General features: G+C 37.3%; 1 protein-coding gene and 1 pseudogene across 3 annotated transcripts in view; both read right to left on the bottom strand.

Annotated features, from left to right (window-relative positions):
• Positions 1-12,094, bottom strand: part of LNX2 (ligand of numb-protein X 2) — a 69,813-nt gene that overhangs the window by 45,513 nt on the left and 12,206 nt on the right. The window lies entirely within an intron of this gene.
• Positions 4,762-5,213, bottom strand: LOC101539136 (60S ribosomal protein L26-like 1; annotated as a pseudogene).

Below are 12,094 nucleotides of genomic sequence, written 5' to 3'. Positions count from 1 at the left end.
TGTTCAACAGAAAAGATTACCAGAAAGTGGATGAGTATAAGCAGAGCTGTAAAAGAGCCTGAGAACTGCAAGAGATTTCAATACTTCAAGATCAGCAAGATGAGGAACCAAGGTGAAGTGGCAAGGCCACGTGGTAAGAAAATTTGGAGACTAGAGAAATTAAATAAAGTGTTGCACGGAAGAGGCAATGCAAATGTGTCAAATCCTGGAGGCAGGTAAAACAACTAAGGATTAAATTTTGGATTTAGCAACACTGAATTCATTTTTGTAAAATGATGAGAGCAAAGCTTCCTGGAATAAATTCAAGAGGGAACCAGAAAGGAAAAAAATAGAACATGAACAATTCTTTTTGAGAAATTATGCTAAGTGAAAAAGGGAAGGAAACAGGGAGGAATTGAGAGCATCCGCAGTGATAGTGCACTCCCTTCTCTACTGAGCAAAAGCACTTTTCAGCCCCAATGGAACACATATATTATTTGCAGGCCTATGTACACCCTTAAATCATTTCTTTCTACACATGACTTTTCCCTATCTTGTCTAAAGGTGAATTTCTCCTCCATCTAGACTCAATATCTCACCCATCCCTTGGGTAAGTTTTAGTATTTGTCCCATCTTTTTCTTTTCCATATTAAAAATTTCATGTCTCAACAATTAAACAACAATTATTACTCTTCATTTTATCTCCAGTATTTTTGAAATCTGAGGCCAGGCCTCTAAATTCCTTCCCCAAAGGGATTCTACCTCCAACTGTCACTGAAATTGACTTTATTAGTCATAAATGTCTGATGGCTGAACCTAATGGTCACTTCTACTTCTCAGTTCTAAATTTCACTACAGCTCTTTGCAATATTACGTTTATTTCTTATTTCTCTTTCTTCTCTTGACTTAAATTATATCACTCTCTTGTTTCTCATCCTACTTAGAACTAAGTCAGATGGTTCTAAGTAGGTCATACCTATAGGAAACTTATAAAAGTTTTATCATTTATAAATATATAGATATACCTATAAACATCTGTATACCTGTAACTAAATGGAGCTGCATTTCAGAAAAATTATTTAAAAAGTTGAAATTATTGAGCCAAAGTGAAAAAGCCTTCCAATTTACAATTAGAAATTCCCCTCCAAAATAGTAAACAAATTTTTATGGATATTAACAGAGCATAAGTATGCTAACCCATTATATTTTCTTTGGGATTTGGGGGCCCACATCCAGCTATGCTTAGAGTTTACTCCAGGATGTTCATTCAGGGATCATGACTGGCAGGGACTGAATATGTAGGCACTAAAGATCCAACCTGGGTGACCCAAAAGCAAAACAATAAACTTATCCACCTTACTATCTCTTCAATTCCAAATTTTCTTTTGAATATTTATGACTATGACCACTGAAATTACAAAAGTCACAACTCACTTTTTATTCAATGTGCATATTTTTAATTCTAGCTAAGTTAAATATGTGATTATTAGCCCAATTCCTTTTAAAGAGTATATTCACTTGACTCTATTTTTGGTATTTCTATCAATATGAGTCTAATATATGATCTCAATATGAAAGATTAAAAACTCTTCATCACATTATTTCAATTGCTTTTCCCAGCCCTCTAGTTTGCCTTTTAATTGTCAACTGGCATGTCAGTGTCCATGTAACCAATAACTGAATTCTTCCATTATCCTTACCCCCGTCCCCAAAACAAGGTGAGAAAAAGACTTGCCTCTATTTTGTTTATCTGTATAACCTTTAAGATACTTTTCATAATTACTATATTGTGATTGATATGCAGCATAAGAATAAATTAAAATTTATTTTTCTACTAAAAGATAAATGATCATCTTAGTTACTCATACTTATGTTTAAACCAGGTTGCATTTACAAACAGTGCTCAATGGTCTCTTTTTGGCAAAGTATTATTTCAGAATTTAGTGTGATGAGAACTCCAAATGAGAGTGATGGAGTGAAAAGTGTTACAATAGGAGGATTTTTGCCTCAAGATTGGCATAGCATAGCTGTCATTGCTGCATTCCAGCTAGTTAGTTTAAGAACTCAATTAAATTAATTCGCTCAAGAATAGATTATTGTAGTGAAATAAGTCCCTCTATCCAGATGCATAAATGGGACAATTCATTATGTAACAGATCAGACAGAAGGAAACCACTGAGCTATCTCACTAGCACCCCCAAACCCATTTTACAATTCTGAGTTTTCTATGTCCTAGTCTACGTTAAAACGTTACAAAAATTTAATGGTCTTATTAAAAGAAGACGTCTTAAATTTCAGAATTAAATGATATGTGTGTGTGTATATATGTCTACATATATACATGTGTGTTACTTTGGTAGAAATTTTCTATTCCATCATGAATAGGGTTGCTTCCTTTTAAAAATTTCTCCATTTATTAATGAAGAGAGTGCATCTGAGTTAGGATCATCTGTTGGTTGGTAGTACAGTATGAGAATGTGTCCTAGAAACTAGACCCGATTTAATCTAGATTAACCAATAAGCTATTAAATGATACATATACACAAATCTTAAACACTTAAAATAAAATCCTAAGGCTTTAGTAGACAGCTCAGAGTTCAGAGGCATGTGCTCTGCATATGCTGGGACACAGGTTTGAATCCCAGAGCTATATGATACCCCAGAGCATCACTAGATGTGATTCTGGTGATCCTTGGCACTGCAGGAACCAAGCACCTTTATTTCCTGGGCCTTAGCATTCAACCTTCTGGCCAGACCAGCTGAGTTCACAGAGGGTATATCACTGAGCACTGACTGGACCTCTCCATCATGCCATTTTAACAGCAAATTAGGGTAGACAGCCAACATCAGCTACTTACAATAGAAAATAAAGCAGAATATTTTTCTATAAATACTTAAATATCCCACAATATACTAAATATACTCAGAGTTCACCATGACACCTTAGAAATGCTTCTCCACTTTTCATAATGACTACAAGTCTTCTCATGAGTTGGAAACCTAGTTTAAGAAACAGTAAAAATGTCTTCATTTCCTGTCTGCCCTTAATATGAAAAACTTTTCATTATACTCTCCTTTTAAAAATCCAAGGATTAACAGAATTACTTTATATTACAACTTATATATTTTCAAATTTATAAATATATTTGAATCATTCACAATATTTTGTTGGTTGAATTGTAGTATTGGGAGGGTTGAATTGTAGTATTGTATTTTTGGACCACTCAGTGACTATACCAGCTCAGTGTTTAGAGGATCACATAGCTAAGTCTCCAGCATATAAAGCCGGACTACTGAGCTATCTCTCCGATCCTCACAGCACTTTTCTTTTCTTCTTTGAATTTTAGGCCACACCCCATGGTGCTCAGGGTATATTCCTGGCTCAGCACTCAAGATCACTCCAAGGAGGCCAAGGATCAAACGCAGGTCAACCATGTAACAAGACAAGCCCCTTACCCTCTATCTCTTAAGTCCCATAATACCCTTTTTTTTCTCAGTGGTGGTGTTAGGTTTTGTGCCCAGACCTCTCACACTGAAGGCAAATACTCTACCACTGACCTGTATTCCCAAAGAAATTTGCCATATTTTAAAAAAAATTTTAACAACTATTTTAAATCAGTTTTTGCTTTTTTCCCCTTCCAGTATTATAAAATTATGGATGTCACAGCTTCACACTTCTATATGTGTATGAGACTCACTGCACCACCAAATTGACATCCCATTATCAAAATGACTCTGTCCATCCATTCTTTCCACCCTCTCCCCCTTTCCCTCTGGGAACATCTTTTTACAGCAACTAAGGAGTTATTTTTGTTGTGTTTGGCCAGTTTGCTTTAGTTATTTATATCTCACATGAGTGAAACCATCCGGTAATTGTCCTTCACTTCCTGACTTACTCTGCTGAGCAGAATCCTTCACATTCCTTCCATGTTGTCTGGAAAGGCACAACTTCATTTTTTATAGTCAAGTAGTACTCCACTGAGTACCTATGCCACAGATTTTTTTCATCAATAGTCTGATAATTATAGCATTTCTTGTTATTAAGATGTGCTTAATAACAAGGTAGAAAAAGCTCAACATGTTTCTTACTCTGCTGAATGTTGTGTCCCTGTTAGCCATATTTTTGCTATGGTTCAAGAACTGAAAAAGTACAAATGAAAAGTGTGTGCTGAGATTATATGTACGCACAGATGTGGGGGTGTGAGGTGTATAATGTGTAAAAATACCCGATCATGCAGCAACATGCTATCTGGCAATTACATAAGAGGTATTATTTCTGAAATAGATAAAATGCTATTCACAAATATAACCAAAAAATATTATCTTCAGTGAGCTTCGTAATGGAAAAGGAGGGTAGATGAGTCAGTCTTTATGTCACATAATTCACTACTGCCTACAGATTAATATCTAATTTCAAAGTTAAAGGAGAAATAAATATAAAAATGACAGAGCTATGGAGATGGCTCAAAGGCCCGTTCCTAGGTTCTATCCCTAGCACTGAAGAATCTCCTAAGCACTGATGATGTCCCCCCAACCAAAACATGCCATTACTGAATATATTAACTTTAGACAGAAAAGGGACATAAGCAAATTGTTAATTGTGTGAACATTTTCCTAGAAACACTATCATCTACTAATGATCTTCCCAGGCAATGAAGGGTATTGGTGGGAAGAGCTGTGTATAAGGGATTAGGGAAGGAGCTGAACATTACGCATTTAAAAATATTTACCTGAAAACTTTTTTTTTTCATTTTACAGTTTTTAATCAAGTTGTATATAACTTTATTCCTGCATCTTCTCAAGCATTTCTTCCTTATATTTGCCCTTCTCTTTTCCTACTTGGCGAGACTTGGCTTTGCGTTCAAGGATCTTTTTGTGATCTTTATCCAGTTTTAGTCTGGTGATAACCACCTTACTGGGGTGAATGCCCACATGGACAGTTGTGCCATTTGCCTTCTCCCGCTGGACTCGTTTAATGTAGATAACATATTTCTTCCTGTAAACCTGGACTACTTTGCCAATTTGCTGACCTTTGTAGTGTCCCCTCACAACCTGAACCTCATCGTCCTTCTGGGTGGGCATGGATCGCACATTTTACTTCTGTCTCAGCTCTTTAGAAAGAGGAGAAGACATAATCTTCCTATGAATGTGGGAAGGTGCATTGAAATGCCTCTTATGGTTCTTGCTCCGGTCAGAAGTCACAAAAGGATTGAACTTCATTTTGGCAGTTACCACTTCAGTGATGGCCACAGAAGGGAAAAGCAAAACTTTTAAGCTATATATAAAACCCATATACATTGGTTAATTATAAATCACTGGTCAATATGTTCAAATAAAACTTAAATACACTAAGCCTTAATATAATTGCTTTAAATATGTAGAACTTTCAAAGCAATACTAACTGAGCAGGAACCAGGCGACCTAACTTTTTATGCTTTATATCTATATTTTCCAAGTGTTCTAAAATGACCATGTGCAATTTTATGCCAAAAATCAGGTTGATTTGTTTAAAAAGTAAAACTTACTTTTCAAGCTAATAGAATAGTAAACGAAGTTTGATCATTGATGCAAAAAATACCATAAATAAGCACCTACAGAAGAAAGGGAAACATCTCAATACGTGTGTGTGCCTGCTGGGAATATATCCCAGAAAAGCCAAAAAGTATAGTCGAAGTGACATATGCACTTATATGTTCACCGCAGCACTGTTTACAATAGCCAGAATCTGGAAAAAACCCGAGTGCCCTAGAACAGATGACTGGTTGAAGAAATTCTGGTACATCTATACAATGGAATACTATGCAGCTGTTAGAAAAAATGAGGTCATGACGTTTGCATATAAGTGGATCAACATGGAAAGTATCATGCTAAGTGAAATGAGTCAGAAAGAGAGAGACAGACATAGAAAGATTGCACTCATCTGTGGAATATAGAATAATAGACTATAAGACTAACGCCCAAGAATAGTAGAAATAAGTACCAGGAGGTTGTCTCCATGGCTTGGAGGCTGGTCTCTCATTCTGGGTAACTCAGGGAAGGGACCACCAAGTAAAATGTGGTTGGAGGTCATGTGGGGGAAGGGTGATGAGGGCCGAATACAGACTAGAGACTGAACACAATGGCCACTCAACACCTTTATTGCAAACCACAACACCTAATCAGAGAGAGAACAAAAGGGAATACCTTGCCATAGTGGCAGGGTGGGGTGGGGGGAGACGGGACTGGGGAGGGGGGGAGGGATGTTGGGTTTACTGGTGGTGGAGAATGGGCACTGGTGAAGGGATGGGTTATCGAACTTTGTATGGGGGAAACATGAGCACAAAGATGTATAGATCTGTAACTGTATCCTCACGATGACTCTAATTAAAAATAAACTAATAAAAAAATAAATTAAAAAAAATATGTGTGTGTGCGCACTCGTGTGTGCATGTGTGCGTGTGTGTCCCCAAATGCACGTACATATACCATCAACATCTTCTGTTAAACGACAACAAAAGATTTTCGAACATTAAAATAGTGGCTGTGAAAAAAAATATTTACCCAACACTCATCTGATAAGGGGTTAATATCCACAGTATATAAGGCACTGGTAGAACTTTACAAGAAACAAACATTGAACTCCATCAAAAAATGGGAAGAGATGACCAGAAACTTGCACAAAGAAGAAATATAGATAGCCAAAAGGCACAAGAAAAAATGCTCTGTGATACTAGTCATCACTGAAATGCAAATCAAGACAAGAATGAGATTTCTCAATCCACAGAGATTGGCACACATCAAAAAGAAAAAAAATCTCAAATTTCCTACTTTTTAACTAAACCAAACTACCTTTATTTCTATAATAAATTTCTACCCAAAAAATTATGGAAAGAACATGGAGGTACAGTACTAATACTTTTTCCGTTCAAGATTTTTTTTCAGATAATAGTGATAACTTTTATGGCATTGGTGTACATAGTTATTGCACCTTCACCGCCACAAAAGTGCCCAAGACTCTCCAACACTGCCCTTACATTTCATCCAGTCTGCCTCTTCTTTATACCCACCCTCCACACACACACACACACTGCTCAGTAATCTGTTTTTGTAATCAAAGACCAAAGAGTTGTTATAATTCAATACCATCATTTCCTGTTCTGCTTCTCTATGTATCACAGATGAGTGAGAACATCCAGTATTTGCTTCTCCCTGACTTATAACACGATAAACTCTAGTGCCATTTAAGTTGCATCAAACTGCATTGTTTTATCTTTTCTGATAGCAGCGTAATACTTATACAATTCATTGTATAAGTATACCACAAATTCTTTATGAATTCGTCTATCAATGGACATCACAAGAAAGAAAAATAAAGGAAAGGGGGACAGAGAGATTGCTAGAATATATGCAGAAGGATCAGGTTTGATCCCCAGCACTGAATGGCCCACTCACTAGCACCATTGGGAATGATCCACAAGTCCTTAGCTGAGGCACCCTTCAGATAGCAAAGGGTCAGCCTCTATGGAAAGCAATATGGAGACTTTCTAAAAAATGAGAAATGCAAGTCTTTCATGACCCAGTGATCCTTAGCACCTGTCTCAGGAACACTAAGTCATTAACATGAAAATATATGTGCACACCTATGTTCACTGCAGCATTACTTAAAATAGTCAAGATCTGGAAGCAACTCAGGTGTCCAACAATAGATAAACAGACAAAGAAACAGTATGTGGAATACTACTCAGCTGTAAGTAAATATGAAATCTTGCCTTTTGCAAGATTTGGATTCAGATATGGATTCAGTTAAAGAGTTATATTAGGTGAAATAAGTCAGAGAAAGAACAAATAACAGATTTGTTGGTCCAAAAAAAAAAAAAACGAAAGAAAAATAAAAAGCAAGGGACTGAACAGTATCCAATGATAACAAACCCTTGTACTCTGACTACAGAACTAGGTTACCAAGCTGTGAAGGGACTAGAAGAGGTGGACTAAAGTGACACTAAGAATAGCAGAGGGGACTGGAGCCATAGCACAGCAGGTAAAGCGTCTGCTTTGCAGGAGGCTGACCTGGGTTCGATTCCCAGCATCCCATGTGGTTCCCTGAGCATTGCCAGGAGTAATTCCTGAGCTCCTGAGTGCAGAGCCAGGAGTAACCCCCGTTCATCGCCGGGTGTGATCCAAAAAGAAAAAAGAACAGCAGAGAAGGGTGGTGGTGGTGGTGGTGGTAAAGCAGTAACTTTATATTCCATAAACATTAACACTACTGAAATCATGTGACCTCAAACACAATAAGAACATAAACAAATAAATATTCCTGGGTTCTAGTTAATAATTTCAGCAATATCACTCAGAAGGTATTTACTAAAGAAAACCTGAAAATCTTTTGGTAACTATTTCCATAGATACACTCTAAATAAAGAAAACCTGACAGTAAAACAAGACATAAAAATAAGTAAAAGTTTTTCATGTTTTCCCCAACAGATTAACTAATATGGACACATACCAAGCAGAGGTATATAAATTAAGTACAGAAAATTCATGACACAATCAAGAGCAGTTAACTATACCTGTGTGCAGTACTGCCACAGGATAGGGTTACTGTGGAACGTTAAACAGCTGCTGCCTTCACAGAGCTTAGTCTAGACCAAGGGATTAACCAACAACACACAAATTGCTATAATGATTTGAAAAATATCACAAAAAGCTTCAAAGTAAGCTTCTCTGAGGAAGTGATGTTTTAGGTAAGAAAAAGATCACGAGAAACATAGCATGATAAATCAAAATACATGCCTGACTGCTTCAACAATTCCTTTATATTTCCAAATTCAAAGCTAGAGTCAATGTCACCACAAACTGGTTTTGCTCTTGTGAATGGGATCACTAGCGCTCAACACACCAGATGCACAAACCAGAAACTAAGAAGGAATCAGTGCTACAGCTTTATCCCTCATCTCCCACAGCTAATTCATGAAGAAGTCTTGCCATTTTGCTCTGCATAATTTTGTTCTGACTTGACTCTCCAGATTTTATTTCTTATCACAGAATCATAGACTTCACTTCTTCACCTCACAGATTTTTCTATTAGTTCCTTGAAAACGTCATGACTTGTTTTAAGATCTTAACAAATAACTCATAAGCATGTAATACTTTTTTCCACTATCTATTCCATCTTAGATAATTTACTAATCTTTCAAAATGTAATTTCTTTCCCAAATTTTTCGTTATGGCACACAGAACTAGGGTAGGTCCCTGTTACATATCACCTTATGTTTCCTTCTTAGTAACCATTGCAATGATCATCTTTCTCCCTCTCTAGATTGAAAGTTCCATACTTTGGTTGGCATTATAGCCAGACACATACAATGCCTGTGTATAGAATCAGGAAGTAAAAGAAGCCCTGAAGTAACATTTTATTGATAGACACACGCTGGTGGAGTAGCCAAGTGTCTTTCAACTAAAAAAATTAGAAAACCTGACTGAAGCCGATTGGCATGACTGAACTCAGGACTTTCCCAATCTGTTTCCTCTGGACACATGCTGAACTCAGTGTGGCAGCTAATACCTAGTTTTCTTACCGTCAAATGGTCATAGCCCCTTTGAGTTCCCACAGCATTACAAAAAAACCAAAAGCATAATTATATTTGTCTACCTCTGACAGTTTTTCATGTACCCATCCTGAACCAATCAGTGTAACAAGAGGCTTGTGAAATTTTAGTGGGTCACAGTTAGACTCATACTAAAGCAAAGCATTATTTTCCCCGGAAACAGAAAGACTATGTAAAAAAAAAAAGTGGAGACCCAGAAATGGAAAATAGAGGTTGCTGGTGAAAGTAAGCTAGACACCAAAGGGGGGGGGGGTTATTACTTTAGGGGTCAGAGTGATAGAGAGTGATAGCACACCTGGTAGGGCATTTATCTTGAATGCGGCCAACCCAAGTTTGATCCCAGGCATCCCATTGTCCCCCGAGCACTGCCAGGAGTAATCCCTGAGTTCAGAGCCAGGAATAATCCCTGAGCATCACTGGGTGTGGCCCAAAACATAAAAAAAAAAAACTCATTACTTTAAATTTCTCCTTCTCAAGTAGCACTGTAAATGTTAAGCATGATCTTGGGGTAATTCCATAGCTGCCTACTGATTCAACACTCTTTACTCGTCCTTCCCAACGGTGCTGCATTGGAGGCTCTTTCAGAATAGATGAAAAATAAAGATTAGGAGGTGAAAATAAGTAAGGCTGAAAGCGATTAAGATACAATCCAAATCCTGGCCAGCCTACTTCCAAATTTCAAGTTTAGTGAATGAGTACTTGAAACTGATAATTTTCCCATATTCTCCTTCCCCTCCATCAGTCAAGTTAGAACAAGAAGGCAATAAATAAGCAACATGCAATATAATCCCAGACAAAACAGGAGATTTATATCAACCTTAAGACACTATAACTTGTTCCTACTCTTCTGGGGGTGGGTGGGAGTGGGGTATAGGAGGACAATTGTCAATTTGGTCCCAAGGAAAACAATTGTTCTAGTGAACTAGAATGACTTTCTTATACGCTGACTCCTCAAAATCATATAATAGTAAAGATAAAGCTTCTCTCAGTCTCAGAAGAGATGTTAAACAAATGAAACTTCCAGGTACACTGGTCACTGAGCTGAACACTCAGTCATCCTCAGGGGGTGGATTGAATCTCCATCTTGCCAAAGCCCCAAGAGCCATACCCGTAACTCTGCAGCCTCAGTCATATAAATAGTCCAGTTTCACAATTAATCTTGGAAGAGATGCCAAGCTACCAGTCTTTAGGCTGAAAACTCTAGGACCTTCTCAGAATGGGGATAGGCAGGCCTCCTCCAAATACCCCCCCTTCCCATACTGCTGGGAGCTCCAGAAGCCATACACACCCAACAGTCTCCCACTTATAAAGGGTCCAGCTTCACGACTAATCTCAAGAGATGCCAAGACAAAGAATAGTCCCTGGAGCACAACTCTTCCAAATTCCACAATACTGACAGCCCAGTTGGAACACAGCAAATTAGATGGGAAAGTAGCATTGAAGCTCAGCAAGCTCAATAAATAAAAACAATAACACAGTTCAACTAGCAACAAAAAGCTCAGTAAATCCTCAGATAGTGACTATAAAATACCATTGAGAAATATACCAAATTTCATAAATTTTCTTTTACTGAACTATTTTTTATTTTATAATTCCATTTCCACTTTACTGTAACAAACAATATAAGATAAATTATTTTGTGCCTTCTGTGGGGCAAGCTTGGTGGGGGTAAGAAACTGGGGACAATCTAGAGGGAAGGTCACACTGATGGTGGGATTGGTGTTGGAATATTAATGCCCCAAACAACTGCATTATGAACCTTGTAAACCATGGTCTTTAAATAAAGTTAGGTGGGAAAAAAGATAAATTCTCAAAAATTCATATACAGCTACAAGTTCACAGATGAAATCAGGGAAACAAACATCAAACAAGGATAAACAAAAACCATATAGGATCTTCCAAATCCCACCAGGAGTGATTGCAGAGCCAGGACTAAGCCCTGAGCACTGCCAAGTGTGTCCCCAAAACTTAAAAAAAAAAAGAAAAAAGAAGAGCTCATTTATATCAAAAGTATAGAAGACTATATGTTTAAAAATAATCTTTTAGGGGCTAGAGCGATAGTTCAGCAGGTATGGCATTCGCCTTGCATGCAGCCAGTTCCAGGTTCCTCTAGCATGCTATATGATCCCCCGAGCACCACCAGGAGTAATTCTTGAGTGCAAAGCCAGGAGTACCCCTGTGCATCACCTGGTGTGACCCCCACCAAAAAATATTTTATTGATAAAATCTTTACCATTTGCAACAGCATGGATTCTAGAGATCTGCTAAGAGAAATATGAGATGAAGGTAAAGACTGTTATTTCACTCTTGTGGAAGATGACTTAAAAAGAGGGGGAAAAATTCCAAACTCTTAGTTGTTAAGAAAACAAAAAAAATTTAATCTTTTAATATACACAAGTTACATGATATACACATGAATTTACACACAAAAATATGACTAGAGGCATGCAAAAACTATTAATAGTAGTCAATTCTGAAGGAACTGGGTGTTTTGAAGAAAGGAGAGGAACTGTGAGACTTGTTTTTCATAA

This window comes from Sorex araneus, chromosome 1 (assembly GCF_027595985.1).
Source record: "Sorex araneus isolate mSorAra2 chromosome 1, mSorAra2.pri, whole genome shotgun sequence".
NCBI lineage: Eukaryota > Metazoa > Chordata > Mammalia > Eulipotyphla > Soricidae > Sorex > Sorex araneus.
This window is presented reverse-complemented; position numbering and strand designations above follow the sequence as displayed.